The 22160-nt window shown below is 37.2% G+C and overlaps 1 pseudogene; it reads right to left on the reverse strand.

The window, feature by feature from the left end:
* Positions 1-6269: 6269 nt before the first annotated feature.
* LOC140227723 (uncharacterized) lies at positions 6270-14492 on the reverse strand (annotated as a pseudogene).
* Positions 14493-22160: the final 7668 nt, after the last annotated feature.

A 22160-nucleotide genomic window follows, 5' to 3' on the forward strand; every position in this document is an offset into this window, starting at 1 on the left:
TATAGAGCGCATGGTAACAATATGAACACTTTTGAAATTGTAATAATGAAACTCTGGATTCACTTCTACTTCTAGACTGATGAATGAAATTAAAGCACGATGAAAACAGAGTGGGACTTCGGAAGGGTCGCAGTTTCGAAATAACAAGGTTTACCGTTGGGAGTGTTTTATTTTCTACCCCAAGTATGCTTCTTCTACAAGAAATAAAGGTTGTTGTTTTTACGTTAATACTTTGAAATTTTACTTCTTAAAACCGTAATGACAGGCAATGAAGACTGCAACAACATAAAAAGTGTAGTGGAGGATAATTATGCTCGTGTTTGACATTATAAGGCCTGCACTACATTGTATTTGCAATCAACATCGATTTCTATTCTGTATTGCTATCTCTCCATAATTTTGGAACGGAAGACATTTTATAATTCTTGAATATGGTTTGAGAGAGAGAGAGAGAGAGAAAAAAAAAAGAACGGATTGCCAGTCTCATTAGAAAGAAAAGTTGCAGTTTGTCCTAAGCCGTGAACTCCTTTTGACTTATTCGGTTGCTGGGTGTAGGACTACTGATTTTGAAAGAAAAGTTGCAGTTTGTCCTAAGCCGTGAACTCCTTTTGACTTATTCGGTTGCTGGGTGTAGGACTACTGATTTTGAGGGAAATCGTCAAAACCTTGCGGTTACAAGTTATTGCAATCTATAGAGATAACAGATTAAAGTAGTCTGTGATTTCTTTGGTACAGACGTATACTATACCTGATAAAAAGAAAATGTAACTTCCCGTTAACTTTTACTTTACAACCGATGTGTACATGCTGCCTCATCTCCGGTATAGCTTTGAGCTGATTATTATTTTGTGCTTTAGAATCTTTATGAAAGGCAATGTAACATGGCGTGCTTTTCATGAGAATTAGATTTATTTTCAAGATCTAAAGCCAATTCATAGTACGCTCACTCACTCCCTCCACAAGGGTCCAAATCTTAAAAGCATAGGTGGACGATGTAAAGACACTTTCTATATTAGTGAAGGCATGTTTTGACACAGGATGGACTATGGTCGAAAAAAAAAAATGTATCATTCCACTTTCGCTTGTACGTTATTTGATTGCAATCAGTTCGTTCGTTTTTTTTTTTTTTTTTTTTTTTTTTTTTTTTTTTTTTTAACCAGAGCATGTCGCTCATGTGTACATGCTGCCTCATCTCCGGTATAGCTTTGAGCTGATTATTATTATGTGCTTTAGAATCTTTATGAAAGGCAATGTAACATGGCGTGCTTTTCATGAGAATTAGATTTATTTTCAAGATCTAAAGCCAATTCATAGTACGCTCACTCACTCCCTCCACAAGGGTCCAAATCTTAAAAGCATAGGTGGACGATGTAAAGACACTTTCTATATTAGTGAAGGCATGTTTTGACACAGGATGGACTATGGTCGAAAAAAAAAATGTATCATTCCACTTTCGCTTGTACGTTATTTGATTGCAATCAGTTCGTTCGGGTTTTTTTTTTTTTTTTTTTTTTTTTTAACCAGAGCATGTCGCTCGTTTTCCCCTAGTCAACACATTATGCATTTACTTCATGCGATTAGAAGAAAAAAAAACAACAACACTGAACAACGTTGAATACATCTAGGCTCATGTTCTTATCGAGCACTAATATTCATAATCATACTGGTAGCAAGGAATGCTTACCCTCGTAACACTTTGCGCTGATCGTAAATTCCACTGGGTAGGTATATATACCGTAAAGTTAGCTTCACCTGATGGGCAAGTGACAAAATGGGAGAAAATGGGCGACGAAATCGTATAATTGTGATTTCAAATGACTTCTTAGCTATCACATCCAGCACATCGAAGGCTGGGTAACTGATTGGCTTCACTTCAAATAATATTCTCCACCCGCAAGGTGCTTGCAGAATCCAGCTGTCCCTACTGCGGGCGCATATTTCGTCACACGACACATTGGTCTTTAGTGGTTTCCCCGGACAGTTTAGTCGTAAAGCTGCAGTGGTAAAAAAAAAGGGAGATATAAGTGCATCGTTATTCAGTAGTGATAAATCATGATTTGAAGAAGAAAAAATTGGGGAAAATAAATCAGTACTTCATGAGACGCTTTCACTTTTTTTTTTGCCAGATATTTTCAGATATTATTTCATCTAATTTTTCCTTCTATTTGGAATAATTTGTATGCAGAAACAGATTTCAGTTCGGCATTCAAGGTGTAATTGAAGGTATAAGCTTTTCAAAACAAAGAAAAAATCATGTCAGGCAATAAGTAAATGGGACATCACGATAGTCAAATTTCAAATGGCTTTTAAACTCACGTACTAGATAATTTGAGTGCATAATGAATCTGTTGAAAGCAGTATTCAAGTTTTGAGCGCTTCTGGCAAATAAACACAACAAAACAACACAAACAGGCTAAGAAAATCAAATCGCTAACAAACAATACACACACACATGCACACACACACACACACAAAAAAAAAGAGAACAGCATAAAATTGAACTGTAAAGAAGTTCAACTCCCAGTGTTAGGGAGAGAAGTCTTTGTGTTCACTAATTCCCTACTTTCAATTACAATGCAAGCTGACTAACAATAAATAAAACAATGATATACGTACCCGCATCTCTTGACAAAGCGAGCGACGGATAACAACAGAGGAAAACGACAGCAACCCGTGCTAGGTTGGCCATCCTCCTGTCTTTTGCGATATTCAAAGCCATTATTTTGTCAAAGTGTCAACTGCAAGCTTCCCGTCTAATCTGATGATTGGCCCCCTCTCTGTGCCACTTATCCCTGCCCGTAACTGTTCCGTAATACCTATTATCAATATCAAAGAATAACGCCCTGCCCTGCGAGGAGTGCGGAGTGATCGGATGTAATTCTAGAACAAGAAACAATAACCACATTTTAATCGACACAAAGGGCCGAAGTGCGCGTGTTAAAACTGCGCAGGTATAACGTCGTTTGTGTGTCAAAGTGCAGTTTAACAAAACAATTTGCATTTCGATATTCATGCAGCCTATACCCATTCAGAAGAGGAAGGAATTTATGAATGTTATGCATTTGTTCAATATCTATAGAAGAAAACGCTTGTAGAATTCCTCCATCTCATTTTCTCTTTCAAACGGAAGGACGACTCATTTATCCTTACTTTCATATCCGTGTTTGGATACGCCTTTATAAAAAGTATTTTCAGACAGAACATGAATAAGCAAAGAATTTCATTGTGTATGTGATGTATGAGTGAGCTCATTATCCTCTTCCATAACTTTCAGTTTTCATTTTGTTGAGAATCAAGCCACATCAATCCACTGCATGGCAGGATTTGTGTGATGTGCTGATGTTTTAAATATAAATGTGAAGTAGACAGTGCAATCGCAGATATGTAGCAACGACAAAATAAAAATATAACACCCCCTCCTCACTGCCATATTTGTGACCCGCTACTATAAAAGGATCCGAAAGTCGAGGGAAGTCAATTTTCTAAAAATGACATGACATTATTCCCTTACTCTTCAGCTTTAACTTTTTATATAACACGACTCATAAAAGTATACGGTTGTGGAGATATTGACGATTTTATGAGACCATGCTGAGTGGTCTAGGAAATCAGCATTTCGAGAAAATCACCTTCAAAGTGTTCTTTCTGACGCAATCGTGATTAAGGGGAGGTAAGACATTTTTCACCTCTTGACAATAGAAGGTATGTTCATTCAAGCTTAACGCCAGCGGTCTACACACGACCAATCAGTAGCTAATATGCCACACCCTGACCAGTAAGATCACTCCTTGTTAGGATCGGAGTCTATCTGCGGCGCTAAATCCAAATCTTCTGACACGTTCCTGCTCCGTTGAAAGTCGGAAAATCATGGCCCAGAAAAAAAACCTAAATTCTTGCCTTTCCTTTGATCATTTAGGTTCGAAACTTCGGCAGATAATAGACGACACATTACACCACAACATTATGCCAAAATCAGAAATTCGATGATTTTGACCGATTTTGATGATCTGATTTCTAACTCAATTTTCTCGGCTCAAAGTCTTTTCAATTTAGTTATTTGTCACACATTCTCGTCATTTACAATTCAAATTCGTCCGTCACACTCGCTGCACACATAACTGCAAGTGTTAGTCGCACAAACGAAATCAGTGACCCACGATCTCCAGGCACATTATGGTGAAAGACAATTGTACATGTGTAGGGCCCTAGAGTTTAAGCCAGTTTAATAAAAAAATAAAGGCATTATGGTACGGTATTATTATCATATTTTTTTTTTGCCGTTTTCCATGTTGAATAAAGTTTGTTTCATACATAATATGCAATAACAAAATCAGAAAAAGAAAAGAGTTTAATTCCAAATATTGTCACGACATGGTTAAAGACTGTTGTTGCGACATAAGTTGTCGCCCCGTCACAATTATTGTTGTCTGGCGACAATTGATGAGGGCTGACGGCAAAAATTGTCGCCCGCCTTCGAAGCACATTTTGCTGGGTAGGGGAGACCGGGTCTAGTTGTTACACGGGCAAGTTGTTACAGTGTCATTTTCTCTATTATGATCAAAAGAGGGTGTTTACAAGTAATATGAAATCAAAACGTATAGCCAACGATCTCTGCATGCGAAATCTGGCGTTGCCTGGACGTCACATGTAGAAGGTAGGTCCAAAAAACACTTTTTTACCTCTCCGAGTAAAATTTTGAAAAATTAGATTTTTCTTTATTACACCAAATCCATTCTTCTCCAGTAAGTGATGAGTATGTGGTTGAAAGGAGCATGTTTTGGCTGTCTTTTGGTGAAAGTAGCAACACGCGATGTTTGATTGTTTATTGGCCACACCTGTTCTCTATTAGTTTGTGGTTCTTTTCAATAGGAAACTGCTCCAGCATGTGTTAGATTATTTTCCTGAACTTGAATTTCAATCACATCAAATCACATTCAAATCACATCTTCACCAGCAAATTAGATTGGGGTGGTGACTATAGACGGTGGAGTTTAGGATATTATGGTACGTACGAACCGGTCTCTCAAACGTTTTTGTTTCGAATGATAATGACCTTCCCATCGAGGCAGAGAAAAAAAAAAGTCCAAAAAAAGGTTAAACTTACCTCTAAGAAAGAGTGGCCTTATGCAATCCCTGCCGCGCTGAGAAGGCCATTATCATTCGAAACAAAAACGCGCTCAACAAAAGCTCCGAACCAAAATGTAGATACCGGAACAGGCGAACCATCCATGCATCCAGCCGATCCACCGTGCCACATAAAGAAAGAAGCACATAACTTTCTAATTGAATGTCAGTCCGCCTGAAGATCGCCACAGCGTGAAACCGCCGGTAGCGGACAAGACGCCAAGTGCCATAGTCACGAATAATATGCTCTGCTTTACAGCATCGAACACTTTTCATCAATCCTCAACAAACTAATTCTACATATTCTCTACGGATATATACCCAACGGATAATGTATATATATATATATATATATATATATATATATATATAGAAGTATTGCAACAAGTTCACTCGGTTGACATCAGGTTCATCCGTATTTTATTGCTACTCGGAGTTTCATGCCACCTTCATTTAGGGGCAATCATCAGGCAATCTATATATATTATATTATATATATATATATATATATATATATATATATATATATCATTATATATGATATAATACACACTGTTGGTCAAAAAGGTGGAATAATTTTGTATTGAATAAAAGTAGACCGTTTTAATTACATTTAAAATACTGTCTGTAGACAAGCTGGTATGTTATTGATTGCATAATGTTACCCTATTATTCAGGTGATATTTGAACAGAGGAATGTGTTATTAAGTAACAAAGTTACCTTGTGCAGACTATAAAGCCCTGTGCAGTTGAAATATTGCCCTTTTTGCTAATTTTGTACAGTGTAAAGAGAGTTGATTTTTTTCCAAGTTCCCTATACACTGTGCATTAAAAATCGGTACAGAGTCCCCCTAGACTATGCCTGGTTCAATGCTGACGGCAATGAGCGATAGAGGGATAGTGCTTAGGCACGAGGGGTACAAGCAGACTCGTATAGGAGGAATCCTAGGGATTTCACAGGGTGCAGTCTCTAAATTGTTTTAGCGTCATCGTGAGAGAGGAGATGTGCGGCCACGGAAATCACCAGGACGTCCCAGACTGACAACAAGTAGAGAATTTTGAATCTTAACCGCAGAAACCGGAAGTTACCCGCGAGTCGTCTTCAACGCTTGTGGAGGAGGCATCATGGAATCAACGTCTCAAGATCAAAAGTCAATCTCAGATTGATACATCATGGCTATCGAGCACGATGATTGGTTAGATGTCCACGCCTGACGGTTCGCCACAGGATAGCTCGTCTCCTTTGGGCCAGGCAGTACAGAACGCTTCATCTGGGACATTGCCAACACGTTATCTTCATGGAAGAGAGCCGGTTCATCCTTGACCGTAGAGATGGGAGACAACGAGTTCGTTGGTTAGCTGGGAAAAGCCTTCGGGATGACTGTGTCCACGAGACAACCCAAGGTGGAGGAGGCCCAGTGATGGTCTAGGCCGGAATCCATTACGGAGGAAAAACGCCACTAGTGGTGCTGTAGTAAGAGAATTCCTAGAGGTAGAGGAGGTTGAGCAGTTGCCATGGCCAGCTTGTTCGCCAGATATGAACCTCATAGAACATGCATGGGATGCCCTAGGCCGAGCCATCAACGGCAGAGAGGTCATTCCTCAAAATCTGCAGGAGTTGGCAGCTGCGTTGAGGGAAGAGTGGGAAGCCATACCTGTCGACGTCATCAACAACCTGGTGGACAGCCTGCCACAACGCCTACGCTCTCTGATTCGTGCTAGAAGAGGATATACCCGGGGTGGACATACTCGATATTAGTGAAATCTTAGAACAATGACTTAAATTTGATGTGAACTCGTCAATGGAATCATACAAAAATAATCTGGAAAATTGAATGACGTTTAAAACAAATATTCTGTTGATAAAGTTTCATTTGTAATGTTATCAATGCTGTTTCATGCCCATAGTTTATAATGATTTAGACATATACTAAATTTGTGTCTTATTTAAATCACTGTGAAAGTGTTAAAGAGGCATGATAACAAAGTTAAGTGATTGACATACATCAAACATATTATTTTCAAGCACATTGTAATAGATATGCCGTTAAAATTTGATGAAAAAAACAAATCCACCTTTATGACCAACAGTGTATATGACTGTTGTGATGAGAACCTAAAATGGCATTAGATCTAAAAACGCTTTATCCTATAGCGAGGAAAGCGCATGATTTAGAAACAAGACACCAAACTGGTTAGTTATCGCATTCTTCATCAGCGACCAGGATGTGATGTGATGTTAGATTAAATCCGTTTTGTATATATGTATATATATATATATATATATATATATATATATATATATATATATAGGAATTTGCTTCAACCGTAGGATTTTATTGCCGTACTTACGCCCTCTCGAGAAATTGATGACAAATACTCAAGTATGTGTTTCGTTGTCTTAGGTATTAACAGTGGATTTCACATGAATGTTCATTAAAGTAATTCAGTCCTACAACACAATTTATACGCAACTCGTCGACTTAGTTGTGTTCATGCTTTTTATCTGTTCCATCATAGATAATTCAGTATCATATTTTTACAAAGTGGAGCAGAAGTCCTTGAAATTTTCTCCGCAAAAAAAAAAAAAAAAAAAAAAAAAACCCAACAACAAACAAACCTAGGTGATGACTTACTTACTAGATCACTCATTTCTCAAGCTTGAAGCCACTTTCATAGTTGAGTTAACACACTAATAACATTAGTATTTAAGCCAACTTAATTTCCCTTTTGTCTTTAAATAGGACGCAAATTCATTACCTTAAAGCGAATGGATATTCATGCAACAAACAGGTACTGTACAAAGAAGAAACAAACTCAGTAAGGGAAAACGGAAAGCGGAAGGAAGGAAAAATAGAGCATTAGACAGTAAAACATGGTTTTAAGTCATGGCAAGAAATACGGAAATGAAATGGCAATTCGGACATACCTTCAAAACTTGACAAAAAAAAAAATCCTCCACGTATAAAATAATCTAATCTAGCCTACTATTAAAGGGGATGGCTAGTGACTGATCAGTGGTAATCAATGGGAATGCTGGGGGATGATTGTTTCAATCCTTGTGGGGTTCATTTAAGAGTACATTATATATCTATTGTGTGAAAATTATTTGCTTCAGAATGGTCTCATATTCAAGTAGTGTGCAGTTTAATGCCCCGTCACTGTAAAGGCATGCTAACCTGGAAACACTAAACTGCACATTGCTTGAATATGAGACCATTCTGAAGCAAATAATTTTCACACAACAATAGATATATAATGTACTCTAATAAATGAATCCCACAAGGACTGGAACAATCATCCTCCAGCATTCCCACTGATTCCCACTGATCAGTTACTAGCCATCCCCTTTAAGAACAGAGATAGCTTTGAGTCAACATGACTTAAAACATACAAATTTCTTACCATTTCATAGGCTGCAATAAAAATAAATCCAAAACTGTTTAAAACTAGTGCAGCATAATTGCGTTGCTGTTGGAACCAGCACCTATCTGCCAAACCATCAACGTACCACAGTGATAGCAAGAAAAATAACAATTTATCCAGAAAAAGGAAATAGAGAGATATGGTAAAAGGAAATAGAATCACGGAGGCAAGGGGAAAGTCATGAACAAATATTATAAACATTTAGTATTCATAATAATGGTATCTATCACATAACAAGCTATCCAACGACACACCGTCCATATTATCAAATAGTTTGTCTAGTAATATCTGTTCTACGCAAATTTACAAGACAAAAAAAAAATGTACAGTGACTGCTTTCGATATTGTGTGTAGAACAGAATGTACAATGTATCTGCAAAGATACTGACCTAGTGCGTATCTTGGTATTGCTACATTACTTGTGTGCTTATAATGTCAGCATTTACGTAATTATCATGACCTTGTCGAATAGGAGAGTCATACAGTATCCATACAGTGGGAGACATTTGCATCCACAAACATGTTTGGATGTTGAGATTCCATATTCTAGAGTCAAAGAGAAAACATCAGTCACTTAAAGCAACTGTCCCTTCATAGATCATTGACTTTTCTACGCGAGATCACAAACTGGACACAAAAATTCCTTGTAGGAAAGAAAAAAAATTCCAAATTTTCTTTTAACGATATGAATTCCAATTAGGGAGGATTAATGTCTTTGTCATCACATACTAGAATTCCATTTGTCAGTCAGCAGTTATGACCTAAGAAGGCAACCTAGGGCTGTTCACAAAATTACACATTGTTGTACCTTCAGATACAAATCAATGTTGTAAAAAGAGGAAGACACTATACCGCGTAATTCGCAACTTATTCTCCAGTGTTCAAAAACTCTTTTAAGGTTTGTTTCATAACCCTTTCGAATAGTCACTCTCGGTTGATTTGATATTGTGACCGATGGCAGAGTTTCATGGAAACATGTGGAGTTTACAATTCTATGCGTTTCACCAATTGAAACTGTAGGCCAAGCCCTTTGTCGGTTTGCTGCGCCACAAATTGAGTGGAAACGCAAGTGGGAAAGTGGCGTGACAACAGCTTCACTGGAAAGTTACTGTTGTTTTATTTTTTTTTTTTGTCATAAGTCATGAATGTACAGGAAATTCTACAGGGAAAGAAATAGAGTCATTTCTAATTCCAATATGGTTGTTAATGTTTTGCTCCTGCCAAAGTGTTAGTAAGCGCGTGTATCTACTTTGTACTTGGAATTTCAACATTGTTTTGGAGATGATTTCACCCGAGGCAAACTGGTATTGATTTTGTGTTTCATTGTTTTGATTCATCCATGAAATCACTATACGCGTGATTCCCGCCAAATATTTATGGCCTTGATATTTGAAGTGATTTCTCATTGCATGGAAGGTCTAGAGTACCCACTTATCAATCTATGGTTTAAGCAAATACTGTATTCCAATTCCAATTCCGATTTCCATTTATTTTTTTTTTCATATTTCTTAGTGAAACATACACCAAAATAATAATATAACAAAGTGAAATGATACATGATACCCAGCTAGGATGCACAATAGAATATTGCAATCAAATAGAACATTGGGGTCAATACATAAAAGTTTGAATCTTAGTTTAAACGATGAACTTACTGAAAAGCAAGATTGTTAAGCATAATTCCCAGTATTGCAACCGAAGGTATAGATCAAGGTAAGGAGCACTTTACAACGTAGGACGAATCTACAGAAAAAAATACTTTGGGATACAGCGTATTTTTCTCAGATACAAAGTAAGAGAACGAATAAACCACATGCTGAAGAGGTTATCAACAGTTGTTATCATAGCAATGTTGACATGAAAGTTTCATAGTGTAAATTTCATAATTGGAAAACTATACAGTTGGGTCCTCAGAAGAGGCGCGGAAGTATCTGGGTAAAGCAAAACACAATGCTAACAGTTCAATAATGATCACAGCTGTTACCACTGATACCGTTGATACTTACAGTGCAATAGATGCATATGTCACGGTAGAATAAAGCAAAATGAATGAATGTGAATCCTCAGAGGAGAGTGAATGTTGCTTTATGCAAAACGTAGGTCAGGCCTTCAGGCATTTATTTTTCGTGTAATATGCGTGGGTCGATATACGTGTACTCTGGGCAAGAGTGCGGTTCTTGGTGGGTCTCGGATTGTTCTGGAGTAATTTTGCCAGCATTTGCTCCGAGAATGAGATAGCCATGTTGATCCTCCTCCAGCTTTTCGCTCGGTTTGCCAGAGTAAATAGATGTAGAGTACAATCGATCGTTCAGGCTCGTCGGAAATGGGATCAGCTTTTCACTTTTACTGACATGCCTGTATTCATGGCATGACTGCGGTCCTTGGATTTTCTCTGATTGGTCTGGAGTAATATCTTTGGCAATTGATTTGAGAACGAGGTGGCCATGTTCGTCGATTTTTTCGCTTGATTTGCTTGAGTAGATAGCTGTAGAATATAATGGATCGTTCAGCCCCATTGGTAAATTAACACGTTTTTCATTTCTGTTACGGGACGTGAATATGGTACCTGGATGGTTTTAGATTGGTAGGGAGTGATTTTACCGGTATTTGCTTCGAGAACAAGATAACCATTTTCATCTACCTCCGGCTTTTACCTTGATTTGACTGAGTAGATGGCTGTAGAATATAATGGATCAGCAGTGATTACTTCATTTCTATTGGTAGACTTGTACTTAACTCGTGTCTTCCGTCGAGACAGTTCTTAAATTGTCTCGGATTGGCGGTTTGGAGCAATTTGACCGGAATTTGCTGAGTGACGGAGATTTTCATCCACCTCGGATTTCTCTCTTGGTTGGCTTGGGTAGACGGATGCAGAACCAAGACTGTCTCTCTTGCTGTTCATTTTCTCTGCATGCTTGTGGTCCTGTGAAGACACATACAACACGCAGGAAAATGAGGATATGTTTATCCAACTATAATATGATCATTCGATTTATTTGGCTCTAGAGACTCGTGAAAACTACATCAGGAATATTTAATCTGCTTTATGTGTTTTGTCGACAATGACACCAAAGTCTAGAGTTTATCGAGAAGTTACACTTGACAATGAATTTTACATCTACACAATTGACAACAGCAATATCATTAATGTGATAATACAAACGATGCACAGGTCCGAGTGCGTCAGTTGTGATTCCGTGCATAAGGTATTACTGGAATGGTTACTGGATGCATTCTTTGTTTCTTGTCAAAGAAAAAAAAAAAATGCATCCAATACCTCCAGCCACGTATCAAGATATTACTGGATGCATGGTAGATTTACTGGACCCATGATGCATAATTTGCAAGGCAATAGGTGTCTCTTACTGGGTGCGAGAACTTATAAATTTGGCAAGATTTTACGATGGGATAATGCTCCGCTTCAGTATGCTCTACACATGTTGAAAATATGTTAATGCGCTAAGTTTCATTGGAAGTTTCAGCCAAAGCAAATTATCATTTTTTTTTTATGCTGTTTTTATTAGTAGTAGAAGATTTATTTCGTAAATCGCCTTTCCGTTTCCAAATAGTGTAATGTTCCCAAATATTAATGGTGAATCGATTTCTTGGTTTTCGTTGTGCCTTATACTATATTTTGAATACTGTAAATAGTTTCGAAATGTTATCACTGATATATTTCAATTGTGTTCTCCAATCCCATGGTATGGGTTCCAAGGGAAAATAAAACAATTGTGTTTATCATTGTTACAAGTCATCGATAACATATTTACATTTTAAGCTACGGTCACAAAGGTTCGTACGAATTCTGAAGTTCGTAAAGATTCGTAAAATTTCTCACGAACGCTGTTTAATTCACAAGAACAACTTAAGACCTTCGAGAGAAACGAAATTATTTTCAGTTATACAATGGCCCTGTAGAATTCGTACGTTTTTCGAAAGAACGCCTTGAGTTATTCTTTCGCAGACTTACGGCCATCTTACGATTTCCTTTTGTCGTAAGATGGTCGTACGTGCAACTCACGGCACTCTCAAATCATTCGTCAGAAGATTTTACGATTTTTTAAAACATTTTGTCGGGTTGTTATAAAGACGCTGCCGTGTCTTGTCGAAAATTCTGTAACAGTTGAAAGTTTTATACTTCAAGATGGCAGTAGAGCCAAGGAGACTACAACTGCAGCTGAATCTGCAAGAAGAGGAGGAGGAGGAGGACGAAGAAGATAGAGTGGTTGTAGGGGTTGCTTTGGTTCAGGAGAGACAAAAGGAACTTTGCCCTTTTCCCTTTGATTGCCTTCCCTTTTGGTCCCATATTAAACAGAGATGCTTTCTGGTAGAATACCTAGAACAGAGTGAGGATTTGAACTTCGCGCGTTTGGCTTTATACCCTCCTAAAACTCAACAGTTGCACAAATTGTGTACCTAATCCTTACGAGGCATTCTCATGAAAGACGTAAGAGACCTCTTTGAACGACCTATGGCGTTCTTACAATCATCGTAAGAATTTAAGGCTTCTAGAATTGTCTCTCGACCCTACAAATCTTGCGTAGTTCTTACGATCTTCGTATGACCGCCTTACGAAGAGAGGGTTTCGTACAAAGTAAAAAAAAAAAAAAAAATCTTGGACAAGACCATCGACCAGGCTACAAACTTACGAACGGTTTACGAACGTTGGTTTCGTACGGCGTTCGTAGCAGTTCTTTACGGTATTTGTGACCAAGCCATTAGCTATTGTCACGAGGCACGCTCGGGCAGTAAAGATCACGATATAATTTTCGCTACCCGTTTTATTATCGTCGTATCATAAAGATGAATTAATTATTAATGTTAACATGGTTACCGGAGAGTAACATGCTTACACACTCTTCATAAAAATGACTTTTTGAGTATTTCCTCTGCTATCTACTAGTATGTAATCATGTGTATGAATATTTCACAAAATCCATATATTCAAATGCACACTTTCACTTCCACAAATATATACACATACATACACACAGTAAAGATACAGGATACATACTAAGGTGCTGAGGACAGAGCAATTGACTTTTCTCTGTAATGGAACGGTTCAAACTCTTTCTAAGTTTGATGACTGGGAAAGTCCCTTGCCTACCTCCGCAGCGTTCTGGTAGATGTGATACGGGTCCTCTCGATGAACAGTGACTTCTCTGCAAATGTTGTCATAGTAGTTCGGAAAAGGGTGACCCTCTGCTCCAGCGTCAGTACATATTTCACTAGTTTTGCTCAATACAACATGATCCGTCGAGATCACATTTTGGTTGGTACTAACTACAGGATGCACCTGCAGTTGTCTATTGTTTGGCTGATTTAAAGTTTGTGATGATCTACGTATGTAAAGGCAATCATAAGAGACACACACGTTCTTGAAAGAAAAAAAAAAGCAGAACATAAACATTTTCAAGATGGCTTGGAAACGTTACTTTCCAACATCAAAAACAAATTTGTGGAAGATATGGATATTCAACTTATTTTGATTTCTTCCGATGAAAATACATAACATGTCTAGTAAAATATTGTGTTTGAATATCAAAATCCATTTACACCTTTTGACATATGAAAATTGTGTTTTCGAGGGCTACATACACATGCATTTTCTGTTCTTACTCAACGTTTCAAGCATTAATTACATGACTTTAGAATAGTAAAAATGACAGAACAATCGCGCTAATATCGAACAACACAGATTGATAATACAATTAGGGAAAAGAAAGTAGTGCCTGTGGGTGGCAATGCAGATTACCTTCTCGCAGTATTCCACAAAAACCCACTTCCGAAACACGCACACACACACACACACACACACACACACACACGCACTTGTACACAATATCAGGTTACGTAAACACTCACCTTTTCTTGTGGTGCCTGCACAATACCATGAGTAGAATGGACAGAAGTATGGTTACAACACCCAGAAGAGCTGCCATTGTAAATATGGCAATATCTTTCTCAGGAACTTCAGAAGCTAAGATGGAATTCAGTACAATAAATCTTTCTTACCCTTTGTAAAAAAAGAAAGAAAAAGTACATTCCATAGGAAAACGAGACTCGGGAGGAGTTCCTTTTTTCTTTACATAATGAGTGCACATTTAAACGTATCATCAACAAGCTTTTACTGAAATGCACCCCTACCGCTGCAATGTACTAAAAACTACTACATTGCACATAAAAGGATAGGGCACCACCAAGTATGCGAATCTGAGTAAAGACTATTATGTGATAGGAAATTTGCTTTATAGTAAATCACTGTATATTATTTTATCGTTGTTTGTGATGTATCAATTGCAAATTGATCAGTTTGACGCGATGATACACGATCCCATGTCGAAAACTTTTGTTTCATTTCAGGTCAATACGCATGAAAACTGTGAACTGTGCGTGTGTTGGTTTGTGTGTAGTGTGTATGTATATATATATATATATATATATATATATATATATATATATATATGTGTGTGTGTGTGTGTGTGTGTGTAGATTAATCTGCTTACAATAAAAAAACATGAGTTAATCATCAGCAAAACTTCGTTGCAATAACTAAATATAACATTGTGGTTTTTGCTAAAACAAAAGGAAAGAAAGATTTCTAAGAATGAAAAATTAAAACAAAAAGTAACATAAAAATACATTTTCTGGAAAATGAGTCACCCTGCGTCATTCAGGAAGTCCAATCCTTCTGGTCACATTCTCCACTTTTACTTGCCAAATTTGGGCATAATGTCCACTCTCTGCCCTCCTTGGGTCAAGCTATGACCTCATAACCAGACATAGCCCTCCACCCAAACAGAGTGGCAGTAAAAGTGACGTAGAACTGTGCGTCGGTGGATTGGAATTTAAAGTTAAAATATATCTTTGGGAAGGGTCCTAAACCCAATAAATAGCGAAGTTTTCCTCTCCTCACTTCATATTGGAATCTTTGACAAGGAAGAAGCAGCAAGATATTTTGAAGCAGAGCGAGTGATCGGGAGTCAGCTATCTTTGTCTCCGGCAGGGGTAAATTATCTTCTTTGTCAAGCTTTAACTGCGAAGTCTATGGCTCAAACCTGCCTCAGACTCAGATCGGTTGATATGACATTGTTTATCGGTTATCAAGCTCCTACATTATGTGAGTGGACGTTGAGTTGAGTTGAGTTGACAAATAGGAAGAACTTGTTAGAAAGCTGGTTATTTATTTATTTATTTATTTTTATTTATTCACAACATCTTTTAACAGGGACATTCCGTTCAGTTCTGCTGACAGCCAGCAGACCTGCTTTTCAAGGAAGCCCTGTATACAATGATACAAATGCATACATAAACTTTCAGGTAAAAACAAACAGTAGGTGGCCTACACAAAAACAAACAAACAAACGAATTATATACAGTATTTACAAGTACATTCACAAATGGTACAGAGGGGTACCAGTGTATTACAATAACAATAGTCATGTGGAACATATATCAACTCAACTCAATGTATAATCAAGTGAGCAAAAGACGAACAAACATTATTTTCTACCATGCTTCACAACCTAAGACCATATAGTATGTAGCAATGGTCGGCAGTGTTTCTTGAAAAGAGGCAATGAACTCAGCGTCTGGACGGGAAGGGGTAACTTATTAAAGAGCATTGGACCATACAATAAGAAAAGCTATGTTTTTTGTACTCAGTGTTAACCTGAGGAACAAACAGTGGACTGTTGGTAGCATATCGTGTTACATAATAAACGGGTCGCTGTGTGATAAAAGATAGACTTGACAATTTGAAGATGTATGTTCATTGCTGCTTTCACAACATCTTGATTGGTGACATTGTGCGTGACGACATTGTGGAGTAAACACTCGTGAATGTAATGTTCTAGTCATATTGGAGTATGCACTGGCTAGGAACCCCCCCCCCCCTCTCTCTCTCCTTCTTCTCCTTCTTCTTTATTCCTCCTAATTCCTTTCCTTATTTTCATATCTTGCCTATTGAAGATGATAGGAGTGTTTAACGGTATAAGGCCCGGTATTGAATGTATACTGGTGGTTCTTTGAGCGAATTGAATCTTGCTTTATTATGTTGAGTTGTATGATATAAGAGAATATTGGATATCAATATCTGTTATTGCTGATTGAGTTGCAATCATTTAGATTCTTTATAATGTGGTATATGTTAATTACATTTGCCAATAATTCTGCTTTAGATGCATTACTCTGATTTAGCATATAATTACTTGCTCAAGTTAGTTAGCAAGACAACTATGAACTTCAAGAGCAGTGTAGAACAATTCATATGAGCAAGAAACACTGTGACGTCAAAATTCTAGAAACAGAGCAAATTCACTTTAACCTAGTGAACGGACTTCGGACCTATTCAGGTCATTCAATCCTCTCTGGTCAGTGAAGGGCTTTTTACACTTGCGTTTCTTAACCCCGGACTTTCTCTGACCCAGTACTATCGTTAGTCCCGTACCAATTTTTTTCAGCTTTTTACACTCGCCGATTAGTCCCGTACTATCTCTTGTCCGGGGCTAAGGAGAAAACTGACCTTTTTACACTCGTATTTCTTAGCCCCGGACTTTCCAAACCACATGAATATTCATAATTACGCTGTGTACTGTACACGTACACGCACGCACCGGCAGCACTTGATTACCTCGTTTCTGATTGGTCAGTGAGGGTCGGACTTCGTCTCCGTCGCTTAGCCCAGGATTATTTTTTCGTTCTGTTTACACTCACTTGCTTGGCACCGCAATTGCGGTGCTAACCCCTGCTATTTTGCAGGGCCAGATAGTACCGTACTATCGGTGGGGCTAGCCCACTTTGGCAAAAACGAGTGTAAACAGAAAGTGGGCTAAGGATAGTCCCGTACCAACGGTGGGGCTAAGGCCCCCCCCCCCCCCTTAGCCCCACCGTTGGTCCGGGGCTAAGCAAAATTTTACAAGTGTAAACAGCCCTTGAGAGAGCATTCTTGACACATTTACGACCTAGAAGCTTTCACATGGAAACACCTGTTAGAGAACAGTAGAGCTACAGTTAAGCCAATATAAACGCTTTCACATCGGAGTCTGTATCAAAACTTCAGACATAAAGTTAACTCTTTGGACTGTATAGAGAAACCTAATGCGAATTAGAGATTTGCTATTGTAAACATGTACTTATAACGGAATAGCTATAATCATGCAGTTGAAACGATTACTCAATGAGCATAGCATGAATTATCAGAATTTGACCATTCACTGTTGGAATTAAATGTCAATAATCAATGACTATGTGCCAATTACAAGTTGCAGAAATTATGCTAATGAATGTCGATACAGAATGTATAACGGTGCAATGATGCAATAAAGCATCACGAATAAGAGTGAACACAACTGAATTAAGACTGTGTTTGCTGTATTATTGTCAAATATTCATTCATGTATTCATTGATGATACAATGTACTCATTATCCCTTGTACATAATGTTTACATCTTTCAGGGTTTGGGTTCGGTTTTGATGATCAGAACCTGCGAATAATAAAGAACACCCGTAACCAACACTGCGAGTCCCGGCTCCATTTGTTGTCGTTACATAAATATTTGATAAACAAGGTGAAATTGAAATGATAAAAGGATACAGACTGGATTGACGTGTTATATTGGCGGATATCATCCTATGAGCAGATCGCTGTTCCGTTGTATGTAATTTGGAGTCCTATTGTAATAGTTCAAAAGTTTCCTTTCGTATTTATACATTAAAAAATACTATGTCCTTATGTCCTTGTGTACTTTTTCTACAGCTTTAGCTCTCACATAGCAAAAGCCTTAGCTCATGATACTTGTGTTTTACGATGACATTAAGCAATGATATTTTGAATTCAGAATCGCCTTTATTTTTTTTCTATAATACTATGGAACAGACAAACAGATTAGAATAGATTCATATCAAAGCAATAAATCCTGTTTGCGCCCATGTACAATGATGATTATTAGAATCGTTTCTACGACTCCATTTGAAAAAAAAAAAACAATGATAATAAACGGCTATTAGTACAATCATTCCTGCCTGATGATTGAATATATAATGCATATGTATATATACGTTAGATTATCAAATGATAAGGATATGCGACTCACTTCTAGTCGTTTCGTTTGTGTCTCGTATAATTTTATTTTCAGTGGGTTTGCCATCTCCTGTTTATGAAAAGAGGACAAGTAACAAGATAAGTGTTATAGTTACAATAATGACACCAAAGCATTTAAACCCACAATGACCTCGTCGCCTAATAATTTCGTTTCTCTTCATTTCACTTCGACATCCAAATGATACAAAATTATTATGTACATGTACCTGTTAAATCTAGAGGGTTCATGTGTGCATACTGTATACAATTGATGTAGCTTGACTATGAACATATTAGCTTTGTCAAAAGAAAAGGAAGAAAGCAAGTTGCATTGGGATGCTATTCATTGAATGATAGTGTAATATGCCTTTTTTTTAAAATTACTATCCTATCTGAATGACTAACAGTGTGCATTTTAATAACAGAAAGAAGGAAAGCGTGAGTTTAAAAGTTGTTTGTTCATTTCTTGTTTTTTTAACCACGTTTTTAAAAAGTGGGTAGAAACAGACCAGGAGTAAACAAAAACAACGAACAAACAGAAGAACCGAAAAAAATGTGATTACAGTAATTATAAACTGAACAATGAGAGAGGTACAAAAGAAAGGTACACAACTGTAAAGTGGCTGACAAGTCATCTTACTTGGAAACGACGTGGCGGTGATCTCGGGCAATGTCGTTAATTCATACATAAGGCAGTAGTCCCTCGCCTGTTTCATTGGGGGAAATCAGGGGCATTGTGGGTAATGAATACTATTTGTGAATGACCGAGGTCAATAGAATCAATCTTTGCTTATGCATATTAATAGGCAACAAAATGTAATAGTTTACTGAAAGACAAATTTAGAGAACACATTGTATCATCATTAATTTTTACAGGTGTTGGATTCAAGTCTTTCATGGTGCTGACAAAAATGTTTTGCTAAATCTATAGGTTTGTGGTATGGTTAACGGCAAATTTCAGTCAGATAAAAACAAACAAACATGACATCAAATCGCAATTGATACCGAAACACACATAAAAAACAACTGCAGTAACTCTAGCAATACCTTGCTATTAAATATTGTGAATGCGAATCATTGGAGACGTAGTCTGTATTCTGTGTAGGCGTTGTGTTGATGGTTCCACCTACGTATTAACATAAACGTGTAAGACCTGATTCAGTTTCAAAGTAGAGCGGTAAATCCTCTTGCACTATTAGGACATATGAAACTCTGTCACAATTTGCCTGTGAAGAATCGGTGGGTCTTTAAAACCTGTCCATAGCGTATATATTTCAAATAACAGCACGTTAAACACCACTTCCTGTTGGTGTATATTGGCTTTATATTAGGAAAAAAAGATGTTTTCTTATATCGAGGGACAGAATAATGAATAGATCAAAATGGTCACACTGTCTCGTATTTCGACAAATATTTTCGACTTTCAGCAAAACTGCGACATTGGCCAGAATCTTCAGTTAGAATTTTGGCTGATTCCCCTTACGAGAAATTTCGTGGAAATTTGAATAAACCTCATAAATGTCCCACATTATGTCCAATTACGAGCTATCATCCTTAGTTCCTTCTCTTATGCTCAGTTTTATACTGTGTTATATTCAGTGTAGCCAATTATATGTTTCAACTTTGACAATCATAGGATGTGTATCAATGGTAAACCTTCTGTTACTGTTTCGGATTTCAAGCAGAATGGGATTGACGCGTTCCAGGTTGGAAAGTAAGTCGACCGCCCGGGTAGCCATACACACTGCAGTGTCACACTGCCATTAATGCTGTAGCCTTCATCACAGGTGAGAGTTATGTTAGATCCAAAGTATGTCATATCAGAGTCCCAATGACCATTTGGCACATGAACGGGGTGAACACAATACCCCATCGAAACTGTCAATTTGAAGAAATGAAATGATGCAGTATATATGATAGAGAGAGAGAGAGAGAGTATACGACTGTCCATAACAATACAAACAAAAACTCGCACTCCCTGATTTGACATGAGGACTCAACATAGGTGAAACGGGTCAACCTAGTCAAACTTGAGCTCATCATATTATTTTCAGAAATCTTAATTCTTTTTCTACTTACATCCTCCTAAAGTTTGGATCATAGAACAAATAGAAAATTATAAACATTTTTTTTTTATTAAAACACTTTTTGTGGAATACTGTTATAAGATATATCTTGGAGGCCCCTTTTCATTTCTTAAAAACTCTATACACAGTCTTAATTCACTTTCAAATCTAATAACTTTGCAAAGAAAGATGCTACTTTTTTTGAAATTAGGAACTTGTCTTGGATAGAGTGTGTTGATAGAACACTCTTTCAGCGTAACTTGATAATCCTTTCATTGCTGCTGTTATGCAGTTTTTCTTCCTTTTTATTAATGTATTTTTTTTTTGGGGGGGGGAGGGGATCCCTCCCATTACACAGAGCACGGATTGCTTAAGATAAATCGCATGAATAGACCATAATTATACTTCAGAGCCTCTTTTCTCGGTACATATCTTTCCAGAGTGTGAACTTCCTCTCCATTAGATAGGTTAAGAAAGTCTATTTCTATCAAGTTTATACTTCATTCAAAAGCTTAGAGTCTGCTCTTTATGACTCTGACTCTGCCCTAACTAAAAATCCATGTCTGGTGACTTTTTGGTTGGTTTTTTGTGTGTGTGTAAGGTGTATACATTATATACATTTTTTTTTTCTCGTAAAGTTCCACGTCATCTGTAAAAGGGAATGAACATTGGCATTATCTACAACTGCGGATGGCTCAAGTTTATTTTTTCCGCACAATAATCCTCTCACACTCGTAAGTACAATCAAATCTGAATCAGTGGATAAAAGTGAATAAATTATCTCTCAATATTCACCCCCCCCCCAAAAAAAAAATATATATACGCGTCTTATCAACTCTACAGAGGCACTATATACCTGTTGATATTGCTTTTGATGGTACTCCTCTGGATAATGTTTCCCATATTAAATTTCTTGGAATAACAGTTGTTAATAAGCTTTCATGGACATTTTATATTGATAGTATATGGTATATGTAAAACCATCTCACGAAACATTTGTATAATTCACTAGCTTAAACTTTGTCTCTATTTATCGTCCCTGTTTACGTTATATTCATCCCTAATATTGCCGTATTTAAATTATGGTACTATTGCTTGGGCAAACACATATCAAACACTCTTAGATAATTACTTCTATTACAAAAGAAGTCATTCCGTATCACATGTCATTCTTAAATTTGTCTCATGCTGACGCGTTATTTTTTGAAAAAAAAATATTGAAAATTAGATATATGAATTTGTTTAATTCAGGACAATTTATTCATTAATTATTAATTATCACTATAATAAAAATAATCTTTCGAATATGTTTGAAGCAATGTTTCGAAGAAACCAATCCATTCACAATTATCCAGCAAGGCGATCCAGTGAATGCCATTTGCCATTTTTAGAACTTCGCTGTTCAGAACTCCGTCATTTACAATGGACCAAAGTACTGGAACTCACTTCCTAACAATATAGT

This window comes from Diadema setosum, chromosome 4 (assembly GCF_964275005.1).
Source record: "Diadema setosum chromosome 4, eeDiaSeto1, whole genome shotgun sequence".
Taxonomy (NCBI): Eukaryota; Metazoa; Echinodermata; class Echinoidea; order Diadematoida; family Diadematidae; genus Diadema; species Diadema setosum.